At 42.9% G+C, this 16,414-nt stretch overlaps 1 protein-coding gene and 1 long non-coding RNA gene across 6 annotated transcripts in view; one reads left to right on the top strand and one right to left on the bottom strand.

Annotated features, from left to right (window-relative positions):
• The window catches only part of LOC134582550 (uncharacterized), a 447,686-nt gene that overhangs the window by 127,630 nt on the left and 303,642 nt on the right, over positions 1-16,414 (bottom strand). The gene's annotated exons all lie outside the window — the stretch shown is intronic.
• Positions 1-16,414, top strand: part of LOC134582549 (NACHT, LRR and PYD domains-containing protein 3-like) — an 89,793-nt gene that overhangs the window by 51,947 nt on the left and 21,432 nt on the right. The window lies entirely within an intron of this gene.

Genomic DNA, 16,414 nt, shown 5'->3' with positions numbered 1-16,414 from the left:
GTGAGTAATGTGATAATGGCAGGTACAGTAAGGATATAGCAAGTTGTAATTGGAATTATCCAACAAAAGAAACCACAATTAGACACAGAAATAGAATGCCCCACTAGTGTAGCACAGTGTAAGAGAGTAGAGCTGTCAGGATTACAAGTTGATCCAGCATGCAGTACTGTGTCACACCTAGGTCTAAGGAAAACGTATAACCGGACTTAATGTCTCCAAGAATAGTCAAAATACTAGCCGAGGTCAGGCACACAGAATAAGACACAAAGATGAAGGAAAGCCAAAAGTCAAGGATACCAGATATCAGGGAAGTCAAAACAAAGCCAAATACCAGAAAATCAAGATCAGGAACGCACTCTCATAACCAAACACATGACACAACGACAGAGCACTGAGCAAGATAACTGGGCCTAAATACCCCTCCTGTGGATCTGATTGGCTGTAACCAGCCTTTGACCCCAAAAGGCAATTACCAGGTTTCCATCTGCATGATTGCTGCTCAGCACAAACCCTCCTGTGGATTTGGTTGCTGCTCGGCACAACTTTTCCTGTCAGGACAGTAAATGCCATTAACCACATTTTTATGTGCGGATGAATACGTAACATTACCCCCCACCTGAAGAACGCCCACCGGGCGGGCAGGACCAGGTTTGAGAGGAAACTTGGCGTAAAAAGAACAAATTTTACGGCCAGCATGGATATCAGAAGCCGAAACCCAAGAACGGTCAGCAGGCCTGTAGCAGATTGCATTGTGCTGTCTGCAAAATTTCATGTTACAATATGCTTTCGTTAAATGCCGCTAGGTATATTCCTATTGTACATAGCATTCTACTGATTGTACGGTATTTTCATTCTGTTCACCATACGAATGAAAATACCGAACCATCCGACCACCCCAGAGAGAAGTGTGCCCCTCATTTAGTATTTCCTGTTCTGTAACCGCAGGCTAATTGGTAATTAAATCGTTACTTTGTGTGTATCTGGGTGGCCGCTGTTCGGCATACGAACAACATGGCGGCGGGCGTCTTGCGTACGAATGCTCAGCGGTGTTTGGTCGTCGAGTGTCTGGAACTTAAACCGGACACTTGATTACCCGAACACCACTGAGACCTCCAGGGCTCCATAACTCACGAACGGAATACCCAACCGGCTCCCCGTTCGGTTTAATGCATGTCCCGAACGAGGGGATTAATACGAACGCCGGCTCAGCTCTGGATGGCATAGATTTGTATGTGTTTTACCTCCCGAACAAAGACCGACCGCAAGGCCAAAACTCATGGGGTCAAATGGGGACAAATTTGGGGTACATCTGGAAACGGGGTAAAACTGTGTAAGGGATAAGTGGATTATGCGTCACACTGAGGGGAGGAGATGCGTGGGAGGTGACGAGCAACTGATTGGTTACTGTAATAATTATTGTGGGCATGGGAGAAATGCTTAAAAGAAGGTTGTGTGAATTAAAAGTTCAGTTCTGCTCCTGAAGCTGTGTGTCGTCCAGTCATTGGGAAACGTAATGGGATACTTTTGGATTACTTTACTAACCGTGGATATTATTCTCTTGGGTTTTACTACTTGTTCCTGAGCCTCTCTTGGATTACCAGTGGAGATAGTCTGAGAGGAACCAGCTCTCTGCTACAAGGACCATACCCCCTCCAATAAACCAAATACTGTAAGGAACCACGAGAAAACCTAGAATCAATGATGGAGGAGACTTCGTACTCCTCCTTTCCAGAAACAACCAAAGAAGGAGGGGAAACAATGGGACTAGTGTACCGATTGCAAACAAGCGGTTTGAGCAAGAACACATGAAAAGTATTAGGTATACGGAAAGACGCTGGAAGGGCCAGAGAAGAAACAGGGTTGATTCTCCTAACCACACGAAGCAAATGGAGCAAACTTCATGCTGGGAACCTTCAACCTGATGTTGTGTGAGAACCATTAAATCCGATCACCCACCTGGTAAACTGGATTGGCACTCCGCCGTTTATCCGCATGAAACTTAAAGCGAGCAGCCGCAATTTCAAGAGTGGAGTGAACCTTAGTCCAGGTAGCACAAATAGAGGTAAAGTGATCATCCAGGGTAGGGATAGCCCTATCAGAAAACACAGCAGGGAGAACAGCAGGATGACGACCTGTAATGACAAAAAACAGACTATGCCTAGATGAGTCATGGGTAGCGTTATTCCTTGCAAATTCGGCCCAGAGCAATAATTCAGCCCAGTTAGACTGTACTATTCACGAAGCAATGTAAATGCTGCTCAAGTGATTGGTTAGCTCTTTCAGCCGTACAATTAGTTTGGGAATGGTATGCAGAGGAAATTGACAATTCAATGCCCAACTGATTATTGAATGCCCGCCAGAAATGTGACACAAATTGGGAACCCCTGTCAGACAATATTTTGATGAATACCATGTAGCCTGACAATATCACGTATAAATATGTGTACCAGGTCCTGAGACGATGGCAATTTTTTAAGTGGAGTAAAGTGTGCCATTTTAGAAAATGAGTCAACTATCATGAGGATGGTAGTATACCCATTGGAACTAGGCAGTTCAACAATGAAATCCATCGATAAATTATGGCTAACAGTCATCTATTACCAATGTCATAGTTACGCTCGGCTGGAGACAACCTTCTGGAGAAGTATCCACATTGATGCAAAGGGGCATCCTGACTCTCTCTCTGAGAAAGAACAGCCCTGACCCCTGTCTTGGAGGCGTTAACCTCAAGTAGGAAAGATTTACTAGTGACAGTATGTCTTAATATGTCAGCAGTTGCAAACATTTGTTTAAGAAGCTCAAAAGCCTTTTTAGCTTCTTCAGGCCATATAGTACAATTAGCCCCCTTGCATGTCATATTGGTGATGGGGGCTATTACCGAAGAGAAACCTTTGATGAATCTCCTGTAATAGTTAGAGAAACCAATAAACCTCTGTATGGCTTTTAACCCACTGGGTAATGGCCATTGTAGAACGGCCTCTAGTTTGCGAGGATCCATTTGGAAACCAGAGGCAGAAATGTTATACCCCAAAAACTGAACCTCATGTTGATCAAATACACATTTCTCAAGTTCACAATAAAGACCATTTTTTGGAAAAGTTTGTAAAACTTGTTTGACATGATCATGATAAGTTTGGATGTCGGGGGAATAAATAAGGATATCATCCAGGTATACAAGCACAAAAGAGTAAATATAGTCTCTGAGTACATCATTAATGAAGTCTTGAAATATGGCTGGAGCATTACATAACCCGAAGGGCATAACAAGATATTCGTAGTGCCCACTCTTAGTGGTAAACGCCGTCTTCCATTCATGATCCTCCCTAATTCTCACCAAATTGTAAGCACTCCTAAAACCCTGGAGTCTATCAAACAATTCGGATAGAAGGGGAATGGGATAGTCATTTTTGATAGTAATCTTGTGTAATGCCCTGTAGTCTGTGCAAGGTCGTCATTTTCCATCTTTCTTAGCTACAAAAAAGAACCCTGTACCAGCAGGCGAGGATGATTTACGTATATGGCCTTTACTTAAAGATCCCTTGATGTACTCATCCATGATTTTACTTTCTTGTGGGGATAGTGCATATACCACTCCTTTAGGAGGCATAGCCCCGGGCAACAGATCAATGGAACAATCATAAGATCTGTGTGAAGAAAGAGCATTAGTCTGGCTTTTACAAAACGCCTCTCTAACCTCCCAATACTGTATGGGAATTTCGGGAGTTGGAGACGTAGCAGCGGGTAAAGCAACAATGCCCACTTTTTTAGAAATGGGTAACATGCAGCTTTCCTGACAGTCTGTACCCCGCTCCAGTATTTCCCCTCTAGTCCAGTCAATAGGAGGATTATGCTTGATGAGCCAAGGGAACCCAAATACGATGGGACAAGAATTGGAAGCTATTATCTGGAAAGTAATGTCTTCCTATTGCAAAGCGTGCTAAAAGCCTGGGCAAATTGATCCATATGGTGATCATTCTCCTCTAGCTTTCTCTCACAAGCTGCTATGTGCTGACACAATTCTGCAGGATCTATGACCCTGTTATAATGTCATGATTACAAGTTGATCCAGCACTCAGTACTGTTTCACACCTAGGACTAAGGATAACGTATAACCGGACCTTAGAATGGCCGGACTTAACGTCTCCAAGAATAGTCAAAATACTTGCCGAGGTCAGGGACACAGAATCAGACACAAAGATGAGGGAAAGCCAAAAGTCAAGGATACCAGATATCAGGGAAGTCAAATACCAGATTTACCAAATACCAGATTTACATGGAGATAAAACGAACAAGTACTTAAATCAAGAGGAAATTGTAGATATCTGAATGAACAGATCAAGGAGTTTATATTATTAAATGATAATGGAGAAGTATCGATAGGTACCCTGTGGTGCGGATTAAAGAGCTACGTAAGAGGGGTTATAATTAAAATGCTAAGAAGGAGTAGAGGAAACCATTAAAAGATCTGTATATTTATCTGGCTAAACTGGAAAGAGAAAACAAACAAGCGTAACACTATATAAAACAGATCAAATCAGAAATATTCACTCAGAAATTAAAAATAAGCTGGAGGGGCGGAGCCTGGATGCCGAGCTCACAAGACATGCATGGCGTGAGCTCCACAAACCAGGTCCAATACTTGACGATTAACCTGGGACGCTTGCTTAACATTGCCTAGCAAATCACAATTGGCGAGGACCTCGCAAGATCCATTTGAGAGATTACTCTATAACATGGATTTTCCGTGATACAGTGACATCACACCAGAGCCAAGCAGAGGGGCAAAGTAGAGACCAGCGGGAGGTGAGCGGAGCCCCTCTGGGAGTTCCCCCCATCAAGCAACTGGAACTGCTCGATTAGGCCCACCTGGACGAAAGACCATCGGGAACAACGTACCCCCGCATCTGCCACGGAGGCTGCAGAACCACCGCAACTGGTGACGACGCACCACCAAGAGCCTCTGCTGTCCCTTGAAGGGGAGAGACTCGGCCTTGTGTAGGAGAGTCCAAGACTGTGGCCACATGATGCCGGTTTTACACACAGCCCAGGGCCGGAGGGCTTCCACGTTCGACTCCTGCCTTGAAAAGACCCCAGACAGCCTCCATGCACCCCCAAACCGGGGAATAGGCTGAGGGTGAACTCTCTGGACAGGGCCACCTATATCCTGCCACTGCAATGTCTACTAAAATAATTGTGTTAATGCCTTCCCTCTACTCTTGTTATGTATTTTATTTTGAGTGAAATCTAGTTCTCCCATGGGCAATGCAGAAATATTCCTAGGAGTCTGGCATCAGGGGTTACTCTCACCCATCACCTTTGCGCAGTTTAGCATGTTTCCCAAATTACTCATGTATCCATAGCAGGCAACCGATGGCACAACTATTACCCACGTCAGGGCTACTTACTCACCTCTAAAGCCCGAGTGGTAGGGACGGCACCGGCATGCCATGCCTTCTAAATATCTCTGATTCCACTGAGCGGCAGCAAGCGCAAACCTACATGCCGGATATGCTCCCTAGTATAAATAGTGAAATGCTCTTTACTCAGATGTTTTCTTAACTAACCTACACAAGTTAACCCTAAAAGCACGGCAAGCAGTATTTAGCTAATTTCCTCCAACAGTAATTATTGCCGTATTAACACTTCGTATGTTAACGCTTCGTATGTCTAGACTAGTTACTATATTAAAAAAAATGTGCACGTTTACTCAATACCCTAATTGTTATGCATGATGTTCGGCATGGTGACTGCTGTTGGGGCACCTCACACTTGTTGTAATACTTTTATGCACTGCAAAAATACAATATAAAATAAATACAAAATAAGCTGGAGCTAAAGACATCAAATGTGGTCCTCAAACTCAACCAAACATGTTATTATGGAGAGAACAGCGTTGGTAAAGCGTTGACTAATAAAATTAAGTCTAGAATAAAGGCAACACACATTAGGAAAATAATTCAGGGTATTAAAATTTTACTCAATCCGGAAGCCATGAGTAAAGCTCTTGAAGAATTCTATCAAACCCTATATAATTTTCAGGAAACAAACTCCTCTGTGGAAGAAAAGCGCCAGTTTTTAAATAAACTTAATCTACAAAAATAAGGGATTGTGAGATAGAAGAATTGAACTTTCCTATAACACACAAAGAGATTATAGAGAACATAAAAAATCTGAAATCAGGGAAAACCCCAGGACCCGATGGGTATTCTTTATTATTTTATAAAAGGCTTCACCCTCAGATTTCTACGATACTCGGAAGGCTGTTTAACGGAATAATAAGGATTCACAGTTTCCATCAGAAATGCTACAGACACTTATAACTCCTTTCTTAAAACCAGAAAAGGATGCAAACTTTATGAGTAATTACCGCCCTATATCCCTTATAAATACTGACATCAAGTTATACTCGAAGATATTAGCAGATATTGTAAAAATAAATGCTCCCAAATTTGCTACATTCTGACCAAACAGGGTTTGTAGCTAACCACTCTGGTACTGATAATGTTTGTAAAATCATGAATTTAATACAAGATTTAATACAAGGTTAACGTGGAATCATACCCTTCGGTATTCCTGGCTTTGGATGTGGAAAAGGCCTTCAACAGGGTTAGTTGGTCCTGCCTGGCAGAGGCCTTAAAAGCTTTTGGGTTTGAGGGCCGCATTTTTGATAGAATTATGAGCCTATACACCATACCCTCCGTGAAGGTACGAGGGGGGGGGGGGGGGGAGGAGGGGGAGGCGGTTTGAGTCCGTTATATTTAAATCTAGAAATGGGACAAGACAGGGCTGCCAACTGGCCCCTATGTTATACATTCTCTCTATCGAACCCCTTACACTAATCAGACACACAAAGGAGATAGAGGGAATTAAAAAAAAAAGAAATCAACAACATAAAATCTCATTATATGCGGACGATGTAATTCTCCCTCTCATTAACCCAGAAGTTTCAATCCCTGCAACCCTTAAATGCATAACAGTCTATCGAAGATTTCTTATTTACAAAAATAACCCAGTAAATTCATTTGCAATCCATTCTAACTTATCTAACTTAAATTTGTGTAGACTAAAAGAAAAACATAATTTTAATTTTGGAAAAAAGGCGCCTGAGAGGGGATTTGATAACATTATACAAATATATTCGGGGCCAGTACAAACCTTTATCTGGAAATCTATTCATAAACAGGGCTATACATATGACCAAATGTCACACATTTAGGCTGGAAGAAAGGAGATTTCATCTAAGGCAAAGAAAAGTTTTTTTTTACAGTAAGAGCAATAAGGATGTGGAATTCTTTGCCTGAAGAGGTAGTTTTGTCAGAGTCTATACAGATGTTTAAACTGCAATTGGATAAATACTTGCAAAAACATAACATACAGGGGTATAATTTCTAATTAGTGGGGTAATAGCTGCTTGATCCAAGGAGACATCTGGCTGCTATTTTGGGGTCAAGAAGGAATTTTTTCCTAGTTTGTTGCAAAATTGGAAGCGCTTCAGACTAGGTTTTTTGCCTTCTTTTAGATCAACAGCAAAAACATATGTGAGGAAGGCTGAACTTGATGGACGCAAGTCTTTTTTCACCTATGTAACTATGTAACTGGGATTATAAAACAATAAAATACTTGGGCATTAATTCGTATGGGGACATGAAAAACCCAGAACCTCATATAAAAATTTAATTCGAAATTTAAAGAATGGGGGAACATCATTTCCAGATGTCTTTATGAAATATGACGGCATTATGATTACACACATTATAGAATTTAAATATTAAAAAAATAGATCAAACATCTTGGACAGGAATCGAAATACAATCTTATAAGAATCTTGAACCAATATGACTGATCTGGCTTGATACATCTGCATTTAAAAAAATAAATATCTCAAATAAAATAGTAATAGAACAACATAGGTTTTTGAAGAATTAATTGACCGCTATAGGCACCCAGACCACTTCAGCTTAATGAAGTGGTCTGGGTGCCAGGTCCAGCTAGGGTTAACCCATTTTTTTTATAAACATAGCAGTTTCAGAGAAACTGCTATGTTTATAATAGGGTTAATCCAGCCCTCAAATCCTCTAGTGGCTGTCTCACTGACAGCCGCTAGAGGCGCTTGCGTGATTCTCACTGTGAAAATCACAGTGAGAGCACGCAAGCGTCCATAGGAAAGCATTGATAATGCTTTCCTATAAGACCGGCTGAAGGTGGGCGCAGCTCTTGCCGCGAGTGCGCATTCAGCCGAATGGGAGGAGAGGAGGAGGAGAGCTCCCCGCCCGGCGCTGGAGAAAGGTAAGTTTTAACCCCTTTCCTCTCCCCAGAGCCCGGCGGGAGGGGGTCCCTGAGGGTGGGGGCACCCTCAGGGCACTATAGTGCCAGGAAAACGAGTATGTTTTCCTGGCACTATAGTGGTCCTTTAAAAAAAAAAAAAAAATGTCATCGGGGAGACTTTACCTAGTAATATATCAAAATGGAAAGAAGAAGGGTTTAACTATTAGGAGATCTCTATACAGGAAATAGGATTAAAACCTTAAATCAAATACTAAAAAGTAACCCCCTCCTAAAAACACAATTTTTAACATGCATTAAAATAAAAAATATATTCAGTCATAAAAAGATAGACAGCACTATCATTGATAATACTCTAAAATAGAAGGAAGAACTAAAATAATCTCAAGGATTAATAGGATTTTATATGAACAAAAACCCAAATGGAAATTAAGTAGTGTCACAAAATGTGAACAAGAAATCTGAATTAGGTTCCTGGAGGAAGAATGGGCAAAAACATTTAAATTAACAAAAAAATACAATACAGTGTGACCTCGGTTTACAAAAGCCTCGGTTAGCATAATTTTCGGTTTACAAATGAAAATCCATTGAAAATAATGCCTCGGTTTACAATTTTTTTTCGCAATACAAAGCAAGTTTCCCCAGGATGCATTGCACCTGGAAGGTTTATAGCGCCAACCTCCTGCATGCTAGAGCCTGTGGGTAGCACGTGGCGTCGAGTGTGGATGTGTTGGAGCAGCTTTTGCATCGAGTTTTGGAGCCATTCTGGAAATTGTTTGCAGTTGTTTTGGGACTTTTTGGTGCATTTCTCAAGCTGTGGAAAGGTAGGGAGCTGAGCCTCATCGTTTGCATGCCTTTTATTGTGTGTTCTGCATTGTGGGTTGGCTTCCATGCCAGCTCACTTTGACTTTTTTTCTGACCTCCAGAATGGATTAATTGGTTTTGAATGCATTCCTATGGGAAACCGCGTTTCGGTTTACAAATTTTTCGCAGTAAGAAATGTCCCGGAGAACGCATTAAATTTGTAAACAGAGGTCCCACTGTACATAATATATTACTTTATGAGAATTATATAAAGATTACTCTTAGATGATACATGGTTCCTAACACAATAGAAACATTTCAAAACAATGCCCAAAATAGCCAAAGTATATGTTATATATAAATTTTAACAAATGCTTTTAATCCAGATTTTAATGGCTACAAGAATCTTTATTTTGCCAGACGATGGAAGACTCAAGAAATTTCATGCTGGTCAGAAGTTAAATTTCAGGTGGATATTCAGCGACTTATGGAGAAAGCAGTATATATAAATTTTGAAAATATAGAAATGTATAATAAAATATGGAACCCTTGGGAGAAGTAATTATTTAATCGGAGGCCTAGAGAGTGCTCCTCCATCCCTATGGCAGCTCCTGAATAGAGCTCCATGCAACAAGGCAAAATATTAGCGGCAAAAAGTCAAAATTTCCCACCAACTCACCCCTTCAGCAACTAGGAAACACTGACAATCGGCAGCGATGGGTGGAGGACGGAAAACCAAACAAAATTCCAATGTCGCCCCGATCTTCCGCAGCAGAAGGTGGATTATGACCATCAAGGCACACCATGCACTGGGAGCCCTCCAGATGCCAAACTGAGCACTCACAGCTCACTAAATCCGACCTAAAATCGATGCTCCCAGAAATGAAGTACCACATGGTAGACGAATTAGCTAAGCACCTACAGGGAGTGCAGAATTATTAGGCAAATTAGTATTTTGACCACATCATCCTCTTTATGCATGTTGTCTTACTCCAAGCTGTATAGGCTCGAAAGCCTACTACCAATTAAGCATATTAGGTGATGTGCATCTCTGTAATGAGAAGGGGTGTGGTCTAATGACATCAACACCCTATATCAGGTGTGCATAATTATTAGGCAACTTCCTTTCCTTTGGCAAAATGGGTCAAAAGAAGGACTTGACAGGCTCAGAAAAGTAAAAAATAGTGAGATATCTTGCAGAGGGATGCAGCACTCTTAAAATTGCAAAGCTTCTGAAGCGTGATCATCGAACAATCAAGCGTTTCATTCAAAATAGTCAACAGGGTCGCAAGAAGCGTGTGGAGAAACCAAGGCAAAATAACTGCCCATGAACTGAGAAAAGTCAAGCGTGCAGCTGCCAAGATGCCACTTGCCACCAGTTTGGCCATATTTCAGAGCTGCAACATCACTGGAGTGCCCAAAAGCACAAGGTGCAATACTCAGAGACATGGCCAAGGTAAGAAAGGCTGAAAGATGACCACCACTGAACAAGACACACAAGCTGAAACGTCAAGACTGGGCCAAGAAATATCTCAAGACTGATTTTTCTAAGGTTTTATGGACTGATGAACTGAGAGTGAGTCTTGATGGGCCAGATGGATGGGCCTGTGGCTGGATTGGTAAAGGGCAGAGAGCTCCAGTCCGACTCAGACGCCAGCAAGGTGGAGGTGGAGTACTGGTTTGGGCTGGTATCATCAAAGATGAGCTTGTGGGGCCTTTTCGGGTTGAGGATGGAGTCAAGCTCAACTCCCAGTCCTACTGCCAGTTTCTGGAAGACACCTTCTTCAAGTAGTGGTACAGGAAGAAGTCTGCATCCTTCAAGAAAAACATGATTTTCATGCAGGACAATGCTCCATCACACGCGTCCAAGTACTCCACAGCGTGGCTGGCAAGAAAGGGTATAAAAGAAGAAAATCTAATGACATGGCCTCCTTGTTCACCTGATCTGAACCCCATTGAGAACCGGTGGTCCATCATCAAATGTGAGATTTACAAGGAGGGAAAACAATACACCTCTCTGAACAGTGTCTGGGAGGCTGTGGTTGCTGCTGCATGCAATGTTGATGGTGAACAGATCAAAACACTGACAGAATCCATGGATGGCAGGCTTTTGAGTGTCCTTGCAAAGAAAGGTGGCTATATTGGTCACTGATTTGTTTTTGTTATGTTTTTGAATGTCAGAAATGTATATTTGTGAATTTTGAGATGTTATATTGGTTTCACTGGTAACAATAAATAATTGAAATGGGTATATATTTGTTTTTTGTTAAGTTGCCTAATAATTATGCACAGTAATAGTCACCTGCACACACAGATATCCCCCTAAAATAGCTATAACTAAAAACAAACTAAAAACTACTTCCAAAAATATTCAGCTTTGATATTAATGAGTTTTTTGGGTTCATTGAGAACATGGTTGTTGTTCAATAATAAAATTAATCCTCAAAAATACAACTTGCCTAATAATTCTGCACTCCCTGTAGCCTCCCTGACTGAGGGACTGGCAGACCCAAGAGGTGGAAGAGAGGGTGGCTGGAATCGCTCACACCTCCAACTCCCACGACCAAGCACTCCAAGCCATGCAGGAGTAAATACAGCTCCTTGAGGACAATCAGGAAGACCTCAATAACAGGTCCCTTGCAACAATATTCGCATAAGGGGCCTACCCGAGACAGTCACGCCTGAAATCCTTACCTCCACCTTACAAGAAGCATTCAGCAGCCTTCTCCCACAAACAGAACTCCTCATGGACCGAGCGCACAGGGCCCTGCGCGCCCATTTTTTATCCATGTCATGTCTTCTTTTTGTTCTCTTGTTCATTTCTCCCCTTTCCTTTTTCTCTTTCACCTATATATCAATGTCCGAAAAGCCTAAAATGTGACTGCTCATTACAACTGCTACTGACGCAAAGTCTAAATCACCATTAATAGAGACCACAAATGACCAATCGACTGAACGTCCCCACCTACCCGAACAAAGCACATAAGCTACCTTTTTCTCACCCATGACCTCACTCATACTTCACCCACAACGCCTCCAATTCACACTGACACAAACTGATTACCAATACTGCAAAACCAAGCCCTTGCACTTCACATGGTCGAGAACACCTACTGAACTCAGGACGTCAATCAAGCTTGACTTGGAATGTTTTCCTTTTGCTAACCAGTTTTGTTTACTTTCCTTAGCTAAAGCTCAACCAAGTGCTCTGCCTGATACACGTCCTACACCAAGGCCACCGGGGAATCCGGAGCACCTGGGACACTTTCACTACTCTAGCTGATACCCAACGGACCTGACAACACAACCTATCCAGAGTTACAAAGGTACACCGACTCCTGGGGGGAGACATCGGGGACCCTTTCCACCCACCCCCGCATGGGGGGGTGGGGACGGAAGGGGGGCAATGGCACACAGGCTTACACTCAGGGGGACAGGCTTCCACACCCACACTAGGCAGTACTCCCTTTGCCCAAACGTAGCAGTTCACCTGACCGCATTCCACCTCAAACAACACCTATAACGTTCAAGGATCTGTCGATTTAGACTCGGACCTGACTGAACTCCCTCCTCACAAACTGCTGGTCTCATGGGAAGACCAGCAACACTTCCTATTCCCGCGCCTCACCACCCCACCTAAAACCCTTAATACTACCCTGAGGCTGCCCACTTCCCTGTCCCTCGGGGCACACCACCCACCCCTACCTTTCTACTTTCCACTGGAGCAGCCGCTTGTGCCTGAGCCTTGCAACACACCCTAAACAGCACAATGCCACTCCAGCTCAAATGTGTCTTCAGCAATGCCAAGGGCCTTAACAACCCCACCAAGAGACATGCCCTCTTAAGATGGGCACACAGACAACAAGCAGAAATACTCTTAAACCAAGAAACCCACTTCACACGACACAAACACTTTCCTCTAGTTAGCAGACACTATAAGCGGTCTTACTTTGCAAACTCCCCAGACCCCAAATCCAAAGTAGTAGCTATAGTCCTGAAAACCTCATGCCCGTTGACGGACATATCTACTATAGTTGTCCCACAGGGCACATATGTCCTGCTATCGGGACGAATATGGACACTCACGTACTCTTTCGGCTCGATCTTTGCCCCCAACGCCCCAACTATCCAAACCGCTGAAGGCTCTCCGCTCCACCTATACAATTGTAAGCGGAGATTGCAATGCAACCCATACCCCCTCCCTAGACAAAAGTGGACATGTGGGACCCACGCAACAACAGTAGGGACCCGACACCCTCTTCACACAATTCCTTAACACTTACAATCTGCTGGACATATGGCAGCCACAACACTCCTTAACCCTTGACTACACCTTCTACTCCCACCTCCATATCACATATTCAAGAATTAATTACATCCTCATTTCCCCATAACTGGCACACTGGGTCAAAGCTTCATCCACAGGAAACATGATATGGTTGGACCACACAGAAGTAACAATAACACTAACTATCCCTAACATATCCAGACCCTGGGCCTGGAGACTAAACCCCCTCCTTCTACACGGCAAGGCTTTAATCCACACCATCACGACAGACATAAAAGAATAATTTGAACTTAATGAACACTCGACTAAATCACCTATAATGCTCTGGGCTGCCCACAAGCCTGTCATCCAAGGTAAACTCATTAGTCTAGCCTCAGCCAAAAAGAAGCAACTCGCCCAATCCCTGCAAGAAACCATGACGGTGCTAAAACACCTTGAAACCCTACATAAGCACCACCCTACCTCAGAACATTTTGCACAACTCTCTTTGATAAGATAACTCTCGACGCTGTACTATAAAACATTCCCAGACCTCCTAATTCCACGCCTATGTAAGATCTTTAAAACCATTATCAGAGGGGAACACCTCCCCCTGACATGGCTAAGGCAAATATCGCCCTTATCGCCCTTATTCCAAAGCCCAGCAAAGACCTGTGCGATCCTGGACACTTCAGACCAATCTCTCTACTTAATGTGGACCTCAAACTAATGACAAAAATCATGACCAACAGACTCAACCCGTATATGGAATCCCTCATACACCCTGACCAAGTGGGTTTCATCCCAAATAGTAAGGCCTCGGATAACACCAGACGAGCCATGGACCTGATCTGGTACGCCAACCACAAAGGTATCCCAATGATCGTACTCTCACTAAACGCTGAAAAGGTGTTCAATCGCATCCTCTGGCCGTACCTCTTCAAAGTCCTGGCCCACTTTCCTCAAAGCACTATACCACAAACCAAGTGGTTCCCTCCTCATACCCAACATCACCTCCTCATCAAGAATGGCACGAGACAAGGCTGCCCACTCTCCCCTCTCCTATCGCCATCTCCTTAGATGTCAATTTACGCCGACCAAGAAATAAAGGGACTCAAGTTCAGAGGCTAAGAATTCAAAGTGGCAGCCTACGCAGACGATGTCCTCCTGACACTCACCAACCCTAAGACATCCCTAGACGCCCTCTTCAAACTGCTCCACACATACTCCAAAACATCACGTTACCAACTAAATCTGTCAAAATCTGACCTACTGCCACTGCAGATTGATAGAACGACTCATACCAACATTAAAAATTCCCTACCTTTTCATATATGCCCAACCTCACTCACGTACCTAGGCATCAAGCTCGCAAACAATACCGATACCCTATACCACGCCAACTTCGCACCCCTATATAAAACAGCACACAAAGACTTAAAAAGATGGAGCCCACTAAATATCTCGTGGCTGGAGTAGATCACAATGATAAAAATGAATCTACTCCCCAGATTATTGTTCGAATTCCAGGCTATCCCTATTCCATACATCAAATCAGACATACAAGCACTATAGAGAGCCATAGACTCCTTCACCTGGAAGGGCCGTAAAGAAATATTGTATATTTTTAGTTGCAATATTAAAGTGTTTAACCTGTGAGAATTGTAGCCAGAAGTAAGCGAGTTAGCTCAGTGTGATTCAGACTGACAGACTCTAGGAATTTTATGACTTGAAGCTGTGCTGCCGTACTCTGTGCTCTGTGGTTCTGTGGCTCTGTGTTACATTCTGTGTTAAAGAATTTCTAGCTGAACTCTGAAAGTTTCCTGTAGTTTTGCTAAAAATGCATCTATGTTGGAAATAACTGTTAAATAATTTCTAGAGGAATTATTTGTAAATTTGCATGTAACTCCTTTAAAAGTTAATCTAACTTATGTTGCTTTTAAGCGATCTTTAATTGTGACATAACTGTTGCCATATCGTATGCTTATTGTTTTACCCTAAATATTCACTGATACTGTCGCACATGTTACATATTATTATTTACAAAAAGAGAAGTCCTGCGCTCACTCCCATCACTACTGGGCCGGCAGCAAGAACTACAGTACACATCAGCCCCAATATATAGTAAAAAAACAAAGAAAAGAAAAAGTTACCTGCGCTCTCTCCTTAATCCCTATCTATATTTAGACAAATGGAGGTCATTTAGTTGCTCCAATGGCCATTGGAGGGAATGCCCGCCTGCCAACGTCAAGGCAGACCCCCCTAAGCGGGTCCTAACACTGACCCTTCAGCCTGCTTCCTTGAGAGCTGGTGACCACTACTTCTCCACCTTATATACGAGCTCCATTTTTTGTTGTGTATTGATATTAAATCTGTTAAAGGAAAACCTTTGTGGCATCATTAGGCTCACCCACAAGCCCACCTCTTTCATACTCCATGAAAAATTAGGATGGACTCCCAGTTGCTGACGAAACATCTCGTCATAGGTATACCATGCAGAGCCACCATGATTTTTGAATGCCTCCAGAACTGTGTCAACATATTGAATAATTCACTGCATTTTTCTGGTTGTTTTTCACCTGAAACGGCAGAGAATATACAAAAGGCATGTAGCCAATTATTAAGTGTTTTAGAAACCTGTTTCTTTCTTCACTTTGTTTTGAATCTTTCACGGTTGGTAATAGAGAATCAATGTAATAACTTGCCAATTTTTTTCTTTCACTGTCTTAGTCAGAGGAAAGCCCAAAGGGGAGCTTTCACATGCCAAGGCTTCTTTCCTACAAACTTCACTAACACCTTGTTCCATATTAGGCTCCTCTGCTACCTCCCGTTGGATTCTGTTGGTATCAACCCCCCAAGCCTGAGCTGGATTAGCCCTCCCTTCCCCCAGGACTTAACTACATCAGCTAAATTAAAAATCATTTACAAGTTTTTGAAAATGAACCCCACCCGGGGGTTACCAGCTCTGCCTCTCTGCTCTTTCTGCGGCCGGGCTGCCTTTGGAAGAAGCCTGCTCGGACCAGCTGAAGTACTTGGAGCCTCTTCCTCAGCCTTGTCTCT

This window comes from Pelobates fuscus, chromosome 13 (assembly GCF_036172605.1).
Source record: "Pelobates fuscus isolate aPelFus1 chromosome 13, aPelFus1.pri, whole genome shotgun sequence".
NCBI lineage: Eukaryota > Metazoa > Chordata > Amphibia > Anura > Pelobatidae > Pelobates > Pelobates fuscus.
Note: the sequence above shows the minus strand (reverse complement) of the source record. Positions and strands in the feature narration are given on the sequence as shown.